The sequence below is a fragment of the Micromys minutus genome (genome assembly GCF_963924665.1).
Source record: "Micromys minutus genome assembly, chromosome: X".
Taxonomy (NCBI): Eukaryota; Metazoa; Chordata; class Mammalia; order Rodentia; family Muridae; genus Micromys; species Micromys minutus.
Genome location: NC_137970.1, coordinates 78,786,289 through 78,804,668, shown reverse-complemented (window position 1 = coordinate 78,804,668; position 18,380 = coordinate 78,786,289). Strand labels below are relative to the sequence as shown.

Genomic DNA, 18,380 nt, shown 5'->3' with positions numbered 1-18,380 from the left:
AAACGAACAAAAATTCAGTATGGGATCAGCCAAAGACCCTTGCAAAATCTAGAGAGCTTTTACAGCAGTGTCTAAGGAGATTGCCGCAACAGCAGAAGACTGCACTGAAAAGCAGGGTCAGGAGGCAGGCTCAAATTGGAATTGGAAGTGTGATGAGAACTTTCCTACTGCAACATTAGGGGCCTCAAAAATGTGCTTGGGTCACTTGGATGTGAAGATTTATAGGGGAGAACTTGAGATCTTGAACTATTACATTCCTCTTATGCATCCACATCAGCAAAAATAGCCTTCCTAGCTCTGCCATTGAAGCTTGCTTGAAGACAGCAAGTTTCCTATGTGGAGACCTTGCATATGGGTTACAAATCCAGGATGCTTACATGATGACATATTCAAGATCTGTGCTCTCATTGCCTCTCACACAAACTTGTCAGAGCGGTTCTTCTTACAGGAAGCTCTCAGAAAAAAACAATATTAACAAAGGAAGCTAAAACGCAGATCACATATGCTGGCATAGACCCTGGAAACATATGGAACAGTGGGTCCTAAGGCTCTTGATGGGAACTGGGGAGAAGGGAAAATTACTGACATGACACCACAGCAGGAAGACCGTACCAGCGTTCCCTCCCTGCGGGAGAATGATTGGCTGGTTAACTACTTGCTATATAAAGGCACTGAATTTGTAGCCCAAGTTGCTCAGCTGTGGCGAAACCCAGTATGTGTAGCTGCCATCTGCTCCCGAAGTGTCACACAGTGGAATTCAGGAACAGGTGAACTGGAACTCCCAGCCTGATACTTTGGCTGTTTGCTGTGTTGTTAGTAATCAACATTTCTGTACTGACTCACTCACTAAATCTTGTCTTTTTCTGCCACCTGTGGAGAATGGCAAATTGGTGCAGTGAATTACTTATTTTCTTTACAGTGTAGCTGTTTCATGTCCTCCTATTAGGTTTCTACATGGACTGACATAGCAAACTATTAATATAGGCAGTGCTTCTGTGGAAGAGAAAAGGCAAAGACACTCAGATCAATTTGCTGATGTGAAGAAGGAATGCATTTGCTTGTCCAGTGGAATAAGAGGAAGGAAAGTGGGTTTTCCTTTAAACTGAAGTGTGTTGATGACTAGTCACCAAGTAATGGCAGGTCATATTTCATTGCGTTGTCCAAATGGCTTCTTCTCCTACAAATAGGGACCTCCCTATAATCGGGAGCCAGGGACATGAAAAGATGGGAGGTGGGTAGAGAAGCAGTTGGTCCATCCAGAACTAAAACAAGAATCGCCATACTGCTAGATGGTGAGTAGCAGCTGGTGGGCTCTCTCAAGCAAGACCTCATGATATATGAAAACCATTCCAAACATGGCCTGCTGTGCTGAATTACTCTTTCAATGAGATTGTGGCCTACTCAGGATGGATATAAAGGAAGTTGCTGAAAACATGGTAGCTGAGCTATCTGTGGTGATGCACTTGTAAACCCAGCACTCCATAGGCCAAAAGGCAAGGCACAAAGACCGCAAGTTCAAGGTCTGATTGGGTTGTAAATGAGACTTTGTATAAAAATCAAAATTATATGGAGCAAAAGTCAGTGGCTAGAGCTGCTCCAGACTGACTATATCAGGAACAGAATGACAAGTCTGATTATGGTGAGCATTGAAATTGATGCCCTAGAGTAGGACCAGGACTCAATGTATGTTTGGCTATAAAGTGAAGATTTCAAGCCTGACATGATGGTTTCCAATTGTAATTCTAGCACTTTGCAGGCTGAGGCACGGTGATTGCTACAAGTTAGAAGCCAACATGACCTACACTGTGAATTCCAGAACAACTTGAGCTACAGTCTCTGTCTCTCATACACAAACACACACACACACACACACTGAAATCAACTTCAGCTATCACATGGCCAAAATAAGAGTTATTTAAGAAGAGATTCATGTGCTGAGCCTTGAACCAATTTCTAGATAGGAGTTGAACAGGCAACTGTCTGTCCAGCTGCCAGAGAAAATGTCTCTGTGAAGCCACACTCCTCCTTGGAGGTCAATCTCTTTTTAGATGAACAAAGAAGCCAACTGACTACCAAGGGACAATTTTTTTTCTTTAGCAACCACACTCTTTGACCTTAATCCCTTGTACCTTCACTTGAATATCAGGCACTTGGGATGATTCTAAAGGCTTCTCTGTCCCCAAGTAGGCCCAGAGTACGCCCAGAGTATGGAGTATGCCTCCATAATGAAACAACGAAGCAGATAAAAGTATAAGATGAAATCTATTTTGGATAACAGTGATTTGAAAAATAATCTGATATATGACATTTTCTTGAGGAGCAAGGACTACTTGATTTGGAAGAGTAGTAAAAGGTGACCAGGATTAATAGTGATCATTTCACAGTGCTGCTTCATGGTACTGATGCCATACGTTCTGCCTGATGTTCATTTGCTATTGCTCTTTTACATGCATCTGCTATGAGTTACTCCTAAAACCCAGGGTGGGAGGATTCCCTTATTTCTGAAGCACCTCTTCTAGAGTAGTATTAGTGGGGAGGTTATGCTAAAGGTAACTATGAGTCTTCTAGCTCACTTCCATTTTCTCCCGAAGGAAGGTCCATAGCAATATGTCTAGTCCCAGAAGCGTCTAACTCAAATGATGCAGCCTCCTCTGCCTAGAAAACTCTGGGGGCAAGATACATAACCTGGATTCATTACCCCCCAAGGCAAGTAACTTTGCATCATAATCCTTTGATTATGATATGCCTTTGTTATGAAACGTTTCCCATAGGTTTGGGCTTTTGAATGTTTGTTCCAAAGCTGGCTGTGCTGTTTGTTATAGAATCTTTTGGAGAAAGGGCCTCAGTGGAGGAAGTGAGTCACTAATGGAAGTCTTTGAAATTTGGAGCCTAAATTTTTTCCTGTGCTGTCTCAGCTCCCTGACCCACTCAGATGTGAGCAAGAAGGCTCCCATTCCTACTCCCACCTCTGAAGTCTCCACACCTAACCTGAAGAAGTCCATGGCCTCAACTATGAGACAGAAAGAGTCTCTCTATCCGTAAGGTGTTTCTTATTGATATTTGATCACAGCTAGAGGGATAGTGAGTAACACAGCCTCTAAAGAACTCCATCCATGTTATTTGTCAGTGACAAAACTTTGAACTCTTACCATGCATAACAAAAGTCTGCTTTGTTCTCTGCTGCCATCTTGTGGCCAGTTTTGTCATCAGGCATTGGAACATATTCTAGGTTAACTCTTGCATCTGATTACTATGTTTGTGACACACTGCCCACTGCCCACTTGTTCATGCTGAAGGAGACGTCATCAGTGCAAGGGTGGGCGTGGTGCTCGGTATGCACTTCTTCATGCTCCTTTTCGGGGTCAGAGTGTTGGTATCATCAACAGATTGAATGAAATGTCATTCTGGGTTGTAAAAGGTAGCTAGGCAAACCATATTGTCACATGTCATATTACATGATTGGACACAATAGTCATACTGTATAGGTGGTATATGAGGCTGCAAGGTGGACCTTCTGCTTTGAACGGTAGACTGAGGGCAGAAGTGTCAGAGATACGGAGACCTGACTTGGAGATTATCGAGTCAATACTGAAAATCTGAAGCCTTTTTCATAATGCTTATGTTAATTATATAATACAACGGGGGTGACTCCAAGGCATTGCTTCTGCCATTACTTGATTTCAGAGTACATCATAGACCACAAGGAGAATGATCAGTTCATAGAATTTGTAAAGCCAAGATCACTGACTGGATTAGGGGGGCATGTTTTACAGCCATGGAGGGAAACCAGTAACTTAACCCATAACACTGTGACAGAACAACCTAAGTAGTAGGAGTGGCACTCCTTAGACCCTGAGAGGGTAGGAACTGGACAGTGCTGTGTAACTCCATAGACCTAGTACCATAGCTAGCCAACTATCCCCATTATCTGATTGAGCCAAGTGGCATTATTCGCTAACTGACCCACATGAGGTTTCTCATCAATAATAACACAATAGAGAAACAGAAAATTCCCAGGGCCAGGGCTAGCAAATTTGCATAGCTTCATGCATCAACGTGTGGAGCAGTATAAATTTGTTGGTATGTGACTACTATGAATCCATAAAATTAAACCACTTGCAACAGTTACCTATGCTTTCAATAGCGCATCTAGTCGATGTAAGTATGATCATGTGGTAGTCATTTGTGCTATATGCTGACCTGTGATGGAGAGTGGGCCACAGAGCATCTTTCTGTTGCTGAAATGTGTCTCATTTTAGCTTGTGTATTACTCTTTGAGACAATTTAAAATGATGCCACCCTTGTAACCTTTTGGACTGGCCTAGGCAGGAAATAATTCCATACCCCTGATATCTCTGTCTATCTTCCCAGAAACAGTGGTTAGTAATCTATCATAAACTTTAGCTACTGTGGCCAGTGAGATGCCCTTATCTATGTAAGACCAGCAAATTATTCTAAACTGACTTGAATAGGGTGAGGTGGGTAACAGACTGGACACTGAAACTCTCAGCTTCAACAGGGGATTGTATGTATATTCGCTATTTTACTTAACTTTCCACTACTATAAAGCATCAGAGACAACAATCAACTTAAAAAGAAAATAAATGTGTCTTTTGACAGTTTTAGGAGGGGTTGTTCACAGTGGTGGAAATGTACCACAGTGGTGGGAACATGTGACAATGCCAAACGACCCATCTCATGACAAGAAAGTAGAAGAGAGCAAGGTAAGAGTGCTGGAGACCCACCCATCTCTACTTCAAGAAGGATGAATGTCCCCAGTTATCTGAAAATTTCTCATGAGGTCTTATCACTTAGAGACTCTGCAAACCTGCAGGGATGTGATGCTAGATTTCAGCATATAGGCTTTTGGAGGACATTTACCATCCAAACTATAGAATTCACTAACATCTTCTTTGTGTTTGGCTTCCTTCTACAAGCCAGGTGGAACATCATATTCAAGGGGCAACACCCCCAACAACATTTTGTAAGGATTAGATATATGAATTTAACTCAAAATTGCCCTTTTTTGCTCACCAATAGAGTGTTTAGCTATCAAGTGTAAGACCCCTGGGTTTAGTCCCTATCACTGGAAAAATAAAGGACAAATCTCTGATAACTTTTCTTGACTATTAGTGGAAAGTTTAAGCCACATGACTCCCTGTCCACACATCAGACTATTACCATGCCCCTGATTACAGTAAATGCTAACATTAGTTTTCTTCCTTTACTCTTTTGGGGCTGCTTTTCAGATTGTTTGGGAAGCCACCCTTCTCTTCTATGAAAAATCTATTAAAATAACTGTGTTATTTGTATGGTGTCAGAGGTTTGATACCTGAGCCAAAATCCAGGTGGTGCCAAGCTGCTTGTTCGTTGTCACATGTCTCAAACTTTAGGCCTTGGATATTGAATTCACTAGGAGGGACCACTTTCATTAAGTGACAGGTACTATAGCTCATACTAAACTTACAGCTGCAACTATTACCTAATGACTTCAATTTCTTCATAGTAGAGGATGATCAGTCACAGAAAAGAGTCTACATGCCCTTGGTACAAATGATCCTGATTACCATCTCAACCTAAGGAATGCCGCTGCATCATGGGAACAGGATGGATATGCCAAGCTTTCAAATCACTATTTTATGCTCCCCCCCCCCACACATCAAGGAAAGTAAAATATCTTTTAATTCTTTTTGTAATCTATAATTTTATGATATTTTATATATATAATTAAAATATGTAACTGAGAGTGTCTAAGGAGAGACCCGTGGCTCCAGTTGCATATGTAGCAGAGGATAGCATTGTCTGACATCAATGGGAGAAGAGGCCTTTGGTCCAGTGTAGGGGAATGCCAATGTGCTGAGGTGGGAGAGGGAGGTTGGAAGAGGGAGCACCTTCATGGAGGCAATGGGAGGGGAGGAGTGAGAGTGGGAAGGGATAACATCTGAAATGTAAATACAGAGAATATCCAATAAAAATTTAATTTAAAAAAGAGTATCTAAAGAGAAATAGATTCTGCTTGTTGAGCGGTAACAATATAAATAACAAGTCTATACCAGAAATAATGAAATTCATTACAAATTGCTTTCAAGTGAACTTAGAGGAGTGTTTCATTATAATTTAAGGGACACACCCATCAGAAACACTTAACAACATAACTATATAAATGTGAAATTAATGAAACAAAGTAGACAGTTGGTGGATGGGAAATAAAGACATCCAAGTGGAAATGGAATGAAGGACTAGGTGAAGGAACTACTTTCAGGACCACAGAGCCACAAGACCCAAGACACAAACCAAACATGTAGAACACTGGAAATGAATGACAGGTTTTCAATCATCCAAACAACACTTGTTGAAGACCACTGGCAAATCACACGGACAGTGAGCTGCACTGCATTGTAACTTGCTGCATTATGATTCCTTGTACCTGGGATCAAGGGAAGTGCTGAATATCTGCTTTGCAATTATATAACCTGGGGAGCATGTAGCCTAGACCAATGGAAACGTGGAGATGAAAAACAACCAAATCAAATCCCGAACACCACCTTATCACCAGATAATAATCATTATTTCACACCGCTGACAGCTTTGTGCAGTGCTCCTATTTTATTATTTATTTATTTATTTGGGCTTTAGAGTTGATGCTGTGTGAAGTCACCTGTTCTTGAGCTATTTGGAGGGAAAAAATTGAAAGAACATATTTGGCAGCATCTGTTAATGTTGCAACTTAGTGAGGTATAGATATACCACCTAAAGTTAAGTAGAAACCACACACACACACACACACACACACACACACACACACAAATAAATTTAAATGGAGTTCCAAAAATGCAAGCTACCTGGAAGGCCATGTGTGTATAAGTATGTGTATCCAAGAAGTACCCAGAGAAAGGCCTAAGCTTTAGCTTAGAGCTGATACCAGTGTTGTTCAAGAAAAGAAACTAAGGGCTGAAAACTGCCTGATAGACCACAGAAAGCACTCCAAGATATACTCCTAGAGCAAGTGTGGGTAAGAGCTGCCATATATTTAATGATATATACATTCCAATACATTGTATACAGATATACATATGTATATTCCAATATACATACATTCCAACCTTCAGTGGTGCAGATGAGGAGATAATAAGTTGTGAAAGTAGCCATTTCAGCAAGTTCACTACACGAGCAAAGAACAGGAACATAAACCAGAACAACGGATCTAAAGGAAGCTTGTGCAACAGCATTATTTAACAGTTTAACAAAAACAAAACCATAGCAAGCACAAATAGCCCCAAAATAAGTATGACTCACAAAACAAAACAACCAGGAAGTGTTCTTGCTCAAGCCAGACACTGGATCACCAAGGCATTTAAATCAACCATTTTACAAAAGTTCAAAGCACAGAAAGAAGCTGTGTTACATGTGAGAAAATTCTCTCTCCAAACAAATAGTACCAAGAAGGGGACATAATTTAAGAAAACACAACAAAACAAATAAGTTCATAAAAAAAATGAAATACTTTGGGTGTGATGAAATACATTAATTGCTTCATTACTTGAAGACCTTAGGCAGGGAGACCAGATTTGGAGGCCATCAAGAACTACATAGACGGAGCATGTCTCAATAAAGACAGAGAAGGAAAACAGAACTTCTGCAATTGAAAAGCACAGTAATGAAAATGAAAACATGCCCCATTGCAGCTCAGTGGAAGATTTGGCTGAGAGAGGATTGTGAATTTGAAGGTTGTCAAAGGGCTACTATTGCTCTCATATAACACCATGATCAAAAATATAGGGAGGAAAGGATTTCTTAGACTTACACTTCCATATCACTGTTTATCAGGAACTCAAAACAGGGCAGGAACCTGGAGGCAGGAGCTGGTGTGAAGCCATGGAGAGATGCTGCTTACTGGCTCATGTCTCATGGCTTTCTTGGCCTGCTTTTGTATAGAACCCAGAGCCACTAGTCCAGGGAAATCCCCTCCACAATGGGGTTGGCCCTCCCCCATCAATCACTAATTAAGAGTATGCCCTAAAGGCTTGCCCATAGCCTGATTTTGTGGAGGCATTTTCTTAATTGGACTTCCACCACGTTTGATGGCTCTACCTTGTGTCAATTTGGCATAAAACCATTAGTACAAAGGTTGATCCACTGATATCCAGTCTGAAGGGCAAAAGAGAAAAACAGAAAGAATAAAGCCCAAATTGTTTCTGGCACCTAAAATCCCAGGAAAATAATTGAACCACTTTGTCACAGATAAGATAGATAGATAGATGATAGATAGATAGATAGATAGATAGATAGATAGATAGATAGATAGATATGTATTCATGGGAACCCTCAGATAAAAGTCATTGCTCTGTGTACTTATCTGAACTATACACTATTACTACTATACAGAACACACTAGAACACCCAAAAATGAATTGAGCCAGAGACATATAAAATGAGAAACATGCATAACCACATGTATAGGATGTCTTAGAGAGGAGCAGGAAAGCTTAAACCAATCAAAGTGCAGAGTCGTGGCTTTCAGTCACAATGGATACATCTATAAAGTGCCCCCATGAAGAAGGCTCAAGGAACATTTCATGAGAGGGGTCAGAAGGACAGTAAGGGACTGAGCATCAGGGAGATGCTTGTGAGATTGTGTCTCCTAGCATCACCGAAAGCTACATATACAAAGTCTCACTGATGTGAAAAGAATAAGGATGACTCCAATGAACATGCCACAATGGCTGGGGAAAGCCCATGAGGCCTCAACCCTACATAAGGAAGTATAGGTGAAAGAGGAAAATTGGCAGTGGGAGGTGCTATTCCCCAGGGAAAAGCACACCAACTGCTTGTCCGGTGGCAAACAGTCAGCCCTGAAAACATACAAACAGATAACATTATATGGACTAAACAGTTACATTTAGAAATATATATGTATGTGCATATACAAATATGCATGCAATAACAGTGAAAATTGACAATGAATTTGAAGATCACCATTGTGCTGATGAAACACCAAGACCAAGGCAACATGGGGAGGAAAGGGTTTATTCAGCTTACACTTCTTTATCACTGTTTACCCTCAGAGGTAGGCAGGACAGGAACTCAAACAAGGCAAAAACCTGGAGGCAGGAGCTGATGCAGAGATTATGGAGTGATGTCCCTTACTACTGGCTTGCCCAGCCTGTTTCATTACAGAACCCAGGGCCGTCAGCCCAGGGATGGCAGCACCCATAATGGGTTGGGCCCTCCCCCATCAGCCATTGCTAATTAAGAAAATGGCTTACAGGCTTGCCTATAGCCCAATTTTTATAGGTATTTTCTTAATTGAGGCTCCCTCCTCACAGATGACTCTAGCTTGTGTCAAGTTGACATAAAACTAGTCAGTACAACTGACCCCTTGTCAACTTGACACAAAAGCACATCACTTTTCAATTAGAACCTTTTCTTTCTCATTTATTCCCAAGATGTTAAGTTAGTATTAACACGTCAATATAAACCATAAATAAAATTGAAAGTCCCACAGTAATTACAAAATCAAACACATTAAAATTTTAGTCCCTTTATAAAGTTCAATCTATTTAAAAATTAAAAATCTCATTTAAAAATTAAAGCCTTTTAGCTATGGGCACCTGTAAAATTTTAAATTAAATTAAATACCTTTTCACTTCAAGAGGGAAGAACCAGGGTACAGTCACAATCTAAATAAAGCAATAATTCCACATCCAGTGTCTGGAATTCATCAAGATCTTAGGTCACTTCTCCAGCTGTGACCTCTGCAGATTGTCCTGCAGGCCCAGGCAGGCACCACTTCACTTCTGCTGCTATTCATGGTACTAACATCTTCAACATGCTGGGGCCTTCTGCTGCAAGTGGGTTGCACTTTCACCAATAGCTGCTCATAGTGCTGTTCATTGCACCAAGCCTCAAATTCTCTGAATGACCCCTTGAGTCATAGGCCTTCAACTGCCACTGAGGCTGTTTTTCTATTTTTTAATCCTTTTTTTTATACAGTCCAGACTTCATCACCCTTCCGGTCTGCCCCCAACAGCTCTCCATTCCATACCCCCCCTGCCACCAAGAAGATATCCCCACTACTCCATCCCCATCCCACTCCCCATTCTCTGGGGCCTCTAGTCTCTTGAGGATCAGGTACACCTGATTGAACACAGACCTAGAACTCCTCTGCTGTGTTTGTGTTGGGGGCCTCATATCAGCTTGTGTATGCCCCCTGGAGAGATCTCAGGGGTCCAGGTCAGTTGAGACTGCTGGTTTTCTCATGGGGCTGCCCTCCTCCTCAGCTTCTTCCAGGTTTTCCCTAATTCAACCACAGGGGTCAGCAGCTTCTTCTGATTGGTTGGGTGCAAATATCAGCATCTGACTCTTTCACCTGCTTATTAGGCTGAAGTTGCATTTTTAACAACGGCCTCTTTTTTTTTTTTTTTCCTCTTGGCTTCTCACAGTGCTAAGCCTCAGCTGCTCTCCATGACCCCTTCATGCCTGCCAAACCAGTACCACCTGGGGGACCCTCACACATTACGACACCAGCTGCCAGCTTGAGGTTCAAACTTGGCTGCCTCTGGAGCCCAGGTTCTATGTGCTGACCCTGAGAAATCACTTCCCAAAAACTTTCACTTCATCGATGCTGGTCTCTTAATTACTCATAGTTTCTTAGCTCCAATTGACCAGCATCAAGTATCTCGGCAAAGATTTCACTATAGTCACTCTCGTCATTTGTCAACCACACCTGATTCTTCAACCCCAACTAACCAGAACCCGAACCTTAATTCAAAATAGCAATCTGCCCCTGCTAGAGTCTTTAGATTTCCTTCTGAAACATCACAAGCCATGCCTCCATCTTCTGCATTGCCTTTAACATTCTTGTCTTCCAGATCTACACAACAACTCACTAAACATTGAACACTCAGTGGCTTTTCTTGCAACATTCCAAAGTCTCCCCAAAATACATGGTCAGATCTGTCACAGCTATATACCACAGTCCTGTTACCAACTTGTCTTACTTACGATTACTATTGCTGCTCTGAGACACCATGACCAAAAGTAACTTGCGGAGTGTACTGCCTAATTTTTTGTCACTTTTTTTTGGAGTGAACAAATCTTTATTAATGGACACACACAGTTACTGGGAGGAAGCCATGATGTTGGACACACTGTCAAAGTCGATCTTCTCCACAATGTTCTTGAGCTTAATGCTCTCTTAATGCTTCTCTTAATGCTGCAGATGAAGATCTGCCTTGACTCGTCAGCGCTCCAGCCGTACTTGCTCATCTATACCTTCAGCAGGTTGTCAATAAGGTCTCCGAGCATCTCAGCCAGCAGTCAGTGGTTGATGTGCTGGTTGGTACGTGATGCCCACTACATGGCAGATACATTTTCTGGCAGAGTCTTCAAAGCCAATTATGCCTTCCAGGAGGTCTATGTTTTCATCCAGGGCTTGCCAGAAGGCTTGAAAATGGCAGGTCTCCAGCAGGCCCCCGATGTACAAGATCTGTCGGATGGATGTGCCTCTCTTCTTGATGTGCCTGGTCGATCATACATTTGCCCAGAGTGAAGTCGGTGTGGGGCAGGTTGGGGAGAGCTTTCAGCAGAATCTGGGCAGTGACTGTGGTCTGGAAGAAGGCTGGGTTGAACTGGTACACTTTCAGGACGGCCAGGTGGGCCTCCAGATCATAGGCATTCTCCTTGGCCTATGTCTCCACATACCGCTCCAGTGTAGCCAAGTTCTCAGGGTTGTACCTGTTGATACCCTTGAGCAACTTGCCTACGTTTGCTCTCATCTGCTCAAACATTGCTATGATCACTGCTGCCTATTGCAGCCCGGGCTGGAGTCAAACACCAGGTACAGCGCTTAGTACTCGAGGACTGGAAAAACAGGAAATGTGCAGGAGGCCATCTCTTGTCACCTTGACACACAGACTAGAGCTTTCTGAAAAGAGAAAGTGCCTCCTTTGAATGCTTGACAGCACCACAGTATCAGAAGTGATTAATACAGGTGCAGAAGGCAATACTTTTTAAATGGTTCTGCAAATTAAAATGACTCCGGGGAGTGGGGAGGTTTGGTATGGTGGGGGTGAGGGTGGGGGTGGGGGTTGGCACATTCTCTTGGAGATAGGGTTGGGGAAGGACATGTGGGATGTAGAAGAGTTGGAGAATGGACCTGGAGGAGAATAAAGTCTGGAGTGTACAAAAAGATTAAAGAATTAAACAAACAAACAAACAAATAAATAAATGAAAATGGACTACAGAAAAAAAAATCCGGCTGTGGAAACCTATGCCTAGTCTTATTGCACCTTGTGATTGCTGCCCGTGTTCCGCCGTGTTCAGTTGACACCTCTGGAAGTCCTGCTCTTTTTTATGAAAGAAAACAGAGAATCACTGGATCTGGGGAATCATGGAGGTGGGGAGGGGCTGTAGGTTTATGTTAAAGTGGTACATGATTGGACAGCAGAGAGGTAGGTAGGCAGGGAAAGGTCTCGGAAAGCGGAAGAGGAGGCGGTAAGCCGAGATTGCCAGACGAGGAGATGGAGGCCGACGTGTATGTTCCTCTCAGCACATCTCTAGCTTGATGAGGTTGTCATGATTATTTCTAAGGGTTTCTATGAGTCTAACTTACCTTTTCTGGATGGGCAGTTTGTATATTTGTCTGCTGGTTGTTGTAAGCTTAATGTGTAGAGGGTTTGTGGGTTGAGAATTTAATATATAAACCTGTTTGATAAGTTAATGAATGTGAGTCACGTTTATATCGGGTGGAGGAAAGGAACACACCAGAATGGTCGTGTCCACCAGGGACAGAAGCAACAGGGGAGGTGGAGTGAACCACACTTGAGTTCTTAGAGGTAGTAAAGCCGCCAAGTTAGAGATCCCTACAGTGCCAGATGGCCCCGCGAGGGAGCCTGCACTAGCATAGGGTAAGAGGTTTCAACATTTTAATATTTACTCCAACAAGGGGCTGAGAAGATGGGAGTGAGGAGAGACAGGATGTACTGTATGAGAGAATAAAGAAAAAAGGTTTGGCTATAAGGCATTGTCTTAGTTAGTGATTGATGGGGAAAGGCCCAGCCCATTGTGGGTGGTGCCATCCCTGGATTTGAAATCATGAAGTGGTCATGAGAAACAGCTGAGGCTTGGTGCTGTGGCAGGCTATCAGTGAAGGAGCAGTAGTAAAGGGGTCAGTCAGAGAAATTGAGGTTTGGCACCATGAAGAGAACCTATGAGTCACTATTGGTAAGAGGGCAGGGCATTTGCAGCAGAGGACCCCAGCAGTGTGGGCGACTTCAAGTGCCATGGGATGACCAACAAGGACAACATCAGTGGAGCGGAGCCAGCAGGAGCCTAGACAAGCTCTGTGTGCTGCAGACTATATGCAATGCAAGAGACCCAGATCTCTTGGGGGAACCCAAAAGATGGTGAGTGGATCTGAGACATTAGATATTGTGCTGTTTATACAATTGGAGCTTGATTTTGCTTTTTTATTTTTTTCATTGATATTGTGCCTTGATTTTTCTCTCTTGAAGTAAGAAGGTATTTAATGTAAGTTTGAGTTTTTTTACACAAGTCCAGCCCATTATGGGTGGTGCCATCCCTGGGCTAGTGGTTCTGGGTTCTATAAGAAAGCAGACTGAGCAAGCCAGTAAGAAGCACCCCTGCATGGCCTCTGCATCAGCTCCTACTTCCAGGTTCCTGTCCTGTTTGAATTTCTGCCCTGAATTCCTTCCTTCAATGATGAACAGCGTTATGGAAGGGTAAGCCAAATAAACCCTTTTCTCCCTAACTTGCTTTTTGGTTGTAGTGTTTCATTGCAGCCATAGAAACCATAACTAAGGAGAAATGGGTTTATTTCGCTCATGGTTCCATATTAGCAAGGGCAGGAGCTGATACAGAAGTGATGGAGGAGTGCTGTTTGCTGGCTTGCTCAGCCTGCTCTGTTATAGGACCCAAGACCACTAGCCCAGGGATGGCACCACTCACAATGGGCTGGGCCCTTCCTTATCAATTACATATTAAGAAAATCTCCTACAGGTTTGCCTACAGCCTAATATTATGAAGCATTTTCTCAATTGAGAGTACCTCCTCTCTGATGTCTCTAGCTTTTGGGTCAAATTGACATAAACCCAGCCAGTACATATTAAAATCTCAAAAATGTTTTAAAAACTAGAATTTGGAGATGGATCCATGGACAACGTGCACAAGCATGACAACCCCAGATCTAACCAGAGAGGCCCCATGAAACATTGTGGATATGTTGGGGAGGCAGACAGAAAACTAACCTAATCAGTAAATTCAGGCCAGTGAGAGATCATGTCTCTAAACAACATATATGTCTTTAAAGGAAAAATATCCCAGGCATACCTCTGGCTTCTGAAGGCATATATTTGTGAGCACACACACACACACACGCACACACAATTTATTTATCCAAGGAATATAATGTTAGTGAAGATGTGAAAATATGTTAATGTAAACTGACAAAATGTAAATCGGAACAATACTCATATCAGACCAATTTCACTATTAATAATCTCTTTAATTTTTATGTAAGATGAATAATTGAGTGGAGTCCTTTTAGACTCCTGAATTTGAAGCTTGTCCCAGAAATCCTACAAACATTTTGAACTACAACACTAAAGAAAAAGAAAAAAAGAGGAGCAAAGGGAATTTTTTTTAAAGGAAACCACCATAGTCATAAATTAAATGAGGAACTTTGTGGCATAACTTACAAATGGTAAAAGGACCCTAAGAAAGTAGTATGAATAATTGCATGACAGCAAATGAAAACACTTAGCTAAAATATTAGGAATAAAAATGAATGAAAATACTGAATAATAAATAAAATGAAACACTAATCATTAAAGGGCCTGAGTAGGTAATCAGATTATCACTTCAGTGTTGGATTATTACCAAAAATGTAAGGAAGAATTAATACTAGTATTTTTCAAATCCTTTAATAAGGAAGAAAATATGAAACATATTCTAATTCAGTCTAGGAAACCAGATTTAATCTGACACTGGGGCCAATAGAATATCATCCTGAGTGAGGTAACACAGTCACAAAAGAACAGACATAACATGCTGTCACTGATAGTGGGATACTAACCCCAGAAAGTTCTGAATACCCAAGAAACAACTCACAGGCCATATGAAGCTCAAAAAAAAAAAAAAAAAAAAAAAAAAAATCAAAGGCCAAAAAGTAAAAGCCTCAGTCCTTCTTAGAAAAAAAATAAGTGTATGGCACCCTCTCAGAGTGTGGTACACCTAGACCTTAAATCATTAATAATCCAAGAGCTATGAATATAGCCTTGTGGCAATTTTTGGTATTCAAAAATCATTATGTTTAATCTATACACACCAAGAAAACTTTAAAAAAAGCAATACTCTATGAATGTAACTATAAGAACGATAGTGTATTTACTAGCAAGTATACCCCAGCAGAATACAAACTGAATTTGTATCTGGATCAAAAAATTTTTATGACAGAAATACAAAGATGATTCATTCTTCAAAAACTGATCCATCTAACACACCATTAGAATGAGGAGAAAGGGCAGGGAATGGTGGTTCATGCCCTTAACTCCAGTACTCAGGAGACAGAGTCAGGCAGATTTCTGAGTTTGAGGCCAGTCTGATCTCCAGGCTGAGTTCCAGGACAGCCAGGTGAGATGCTGTCTCAATAAATCAAAATAAATAAATGTAGTAGGAAAACTAAAGCAAAAACACCATATAACCATCTCCATTGATCCAAAAAGATCTGGATATTATCATCCATCTTTCTACATGAATAAGAAAAGCAATATACAAACTAAGAATGAAGAGAACTTCACAGCATTGTAGCCACTCATGATCAAATCACAGGTGCCAGGATACTGAGGGTTTAAAAGCTTTCTTGTGTTTTATTTAATTTTTTTTCATACGATCTCTTTTGATTGTATTCTTTTTCCCTCCTCAGCACCTCGCAGATCATACCCACTTATTTACCCACCCAACTTCTCCCTTGTTTAAGATTAGAAATTTTAAAAGAATGGGGCCCACTCAGACTTTAGGGGCACTCTCCTTCACACCCCCACATGCACCATGTGGTTCACAACCACCTCTAATGAAGATCCTCAGGGATCCAAAACCTCTTGCCTTTCTGGACACCTGAACATACCCCAACATACACATAGCTGAAAATAATAAAACCAATTTTAATGTAGCACATGAATTAAAAAGAATACCTCCTTTCACCGGTTCTATTGAAAATCGTATCGAATATTCTAGTCATGACAAATACATAATAAAACGAAATAACAGGGTTTACATTTTTGAAACCTAAAATAAGATTTTTCTCTGTGTGAGGGTAAGATGAATCTTTGTAAGGTGTGCACTTTTATTAAAATGGTCTCAAGTCAGTGTACAGCCCTTGCTGCCTCAACACTCCAACCTACTCCCAGGGAGACCAAAGCCTTCATACATCAAGTTGGGGGGGGGCAAGAAAGGAGGGGGCCACGATGGCTGACCATTCAGAAATTAAAAACAAAAATGAAGTATTAAGGCAGAAGGTTTAAAAAATGTGTTGCAGTAGATAATTTACACAGAAGCAATGCTGTCTCCTTCCCTGGTGTGGACTCAGGGCATGGACTCGGCCATCCTCCTCTTAGGAGTGGGGGTGGCTTTCAGGAGGGTGAAGGACTTCCTGTAACCATGTATTTCATGGATACCTGGGATGACTATTAAAAAAACAAAAAACAAAAATAAAAAAAACAATGTACAATCAAAGTCCTCAGCCACATTGTAGAACTTTGGGGGATGTTTGCTCCAACCAACTGCTGTCGCCTTCACCATTCCAGTTTTTAAATCCTGAGTCAGTAGCGCCAAAACAAAACAAAAAAACCCTTTTTAAAAAAAATTAAAAAGCAAACAAACAAATAAAACCATGCCAATGTTGTCTTGTTTTTCTTTTCTTTCTTTCTTTCTTTTTTTTTTCTGCGCAAGTTAGGTTTTGTCAAAAAAAGGGTGTAAAACGCGGCTCAGTAACAGTCCACCTAGAAGCATTTGCGGTGGAGGATGGAAGGTCCAGACTCATCGTACTCCTGCTTGCTGATCCACATCTGCTGGAAGGTGGACAGTGAGGCCAGGATGGAGCGACAGATCTACAGAGTACTTGGGCTCAGGAGGAGCAACGATCTTGATCTTCGTGGTGCTAGGAGCCAGAGCAGTAATCTCCTTCTGCATCCTGTCAGCAATGCTGGGTACATGGTGGTACCACCAGACAGCACCGTGTTGGCATAGAGGTCTTTACGGATGTCAACATCACAGTTCATGATGGAATCAAATGTAGTTTCATGGATGCCACAGGATTCCATACCCAGGAAGGAAGGCTGGAAAAGAGCCTCGGGGCATCGGAACCGCTCATTGCCAATAGCGATGACCTGGCCGTCAGGCAGCTCATAGCTCTTCTCCAGGGAGGAAGAGGATGCGGCAGTGGCCATCTCTTGCTCGAAGTCTAGGGCAACATAGCACAGCTTCTCCTTGATGTCACGCATGATTTCCCTCTCAGCTGTGGTGGTGTAGCCACGCTCGGTCAGGATCTTCATGAGGTAGTCTGTCAGGTCCCGGCCAGCCAGGTCCAGACGAAGGATGGCATGAGGGAGAGCGTAGCCCTCACAGATGGGCAGAGATTGGGTAACCCCGTCTCCGGAGTCCATCACAATGCCAGTAGTACGACCAGAGGCGTACAGGGACAGCATAGCCTGGATGGCGACGTACACGGCCGGGGTGTTGAAGGTGTCAAACAGGATCTGGGTCATCTTTTCACGGTTGGCCTTAGGATTTAGAGGGGCCTCGGTGAGCAGCACAGGGTGCTCCTCAGGGGCCACACAAAGCTCATTGTAGAAGGTGTGGTGCCAGATCTTCTCCATATCGCTCCAGTTGGTGACAATGCTGTGTTCAGTGGGGTACTTCAGGGTCAGGATACCTCTCTTGCTCTGGGCCTCGTCACCCATGTAAGAGTCCTTCTGACCCATACCCACCATCACACCCTGGTGCCTAGGGCGGCCCACGATGGAGGGGAAGACAGCCCGGGGAGCATCGTCGCCCGTGAGGCTTTGCACATGCCGGAGCCATTTTTCGGCGATGAGCACAGTAGTATCATCATCCATGGCGAATTGGTGGCTGGTGTGGACCGGCGACGGAGGAGCTGTGAGGAGACTGTGCTCGTGGGTGGACGTGTACACTCGACAGTCGGTGAGATGAATCTTAGATGAGGAAGATTCTAAGTAAAGGAATACTGCCCAAAATATATGAAAATGTTTATCATGGTTTGGTTTTCCATCTTGGACATGAAAATCAGTTTTTTTTCTTCATCCCAGTCAGAATGTACATTATCAAGAAACAAACAACAAACC

The 18,380-nt window shown here is 42.3% G+C and overlaps 2 pseudogenes across 2 annotated transcripts; both read right to left on the bottom strand.

Annotated features, from left to right (window-relative positions):
• Window positions 1–11,119: 11,119 nt before the first annotated feature.
• Window positions 11,120–11,534, bottom strand: LOC308414736 (eukaryotic translation initiation factor 3 subunit K-like; annotated as a pseudogene). The gene has a single exon. The product of its transcript is annotated as a eukaryotic translation initiation factor 3 subunit K-like (transcript).
• A 5,484-nt stretch (window positions 11,535–17,018) lies between these two features.
• On the bottom strand, window positions 17,019–18,134 carry LOC308414685 (actin, cytoplasmic 1-like; annotated as a pseudogene). Its single transcript has one exon. The product of its transcript is annotated as an actin, cytoplasmic 1-like (transcript).
• Window positions 18,135–18,380: the final 246 nt, after the last annotated feature.